The sequence below is a fragment of the Cariama cristata genome, unplaced genomic scaffold (assembly GCF_000690535.1).
Source record: "Cariama cristata isolate BGI_N322 unplaced genomic scaffold, ASM69053v1 scaffold35663, whole genome shotgun sequence".
Lineage (NCBI taxonomy): Eukaryota > Metazoa > Chordata > Aves > Cariamiformes > Cariamidae > Cariama > Cariama cristata.
Window position 1 is genome coordinate 426 of NW_009609599.1, and position 230 is coordinate 655.

At 66.1% G+C, this 230-nt stretch overlaps 1 protein-coding gene across 1 annotated transcript in view; it reads right to left on the minus strand.

The window, feature by feature from the left end:
• LOC104159633 (kinesin-like protein KIF1A) overlaps nucleotides 1-230 on the minus strand; it is a gene marked incomplete at both ends in the record, with an annotated part of 11,986 nt that overhangs the window by 422 nt on the left and 11,334 nt on the right.

Below are 230 nucleotides of genomic sequence, written 5' to 3' on the forward strand. Positions count from 1 at the left end.
CATGGGGCTCCCCACCCCCCCCCCCGCCGAAGAGCATCTCTCCACGTGCCGTGGCATGGGGGGATGCCTCCGTGGCACGTGAGGTTGGTTGGGCCATGTGGCAGACCCCTTCTCCAGGGTGGCCCGTCCTCTTCGCCAACACCACACTCTTCCAACCGGCGTGCGGGGAAGCACACGGAGAAACGCAGCACATACCGTACAGAGGGATGCTCGGACACCAACGCGTGCAC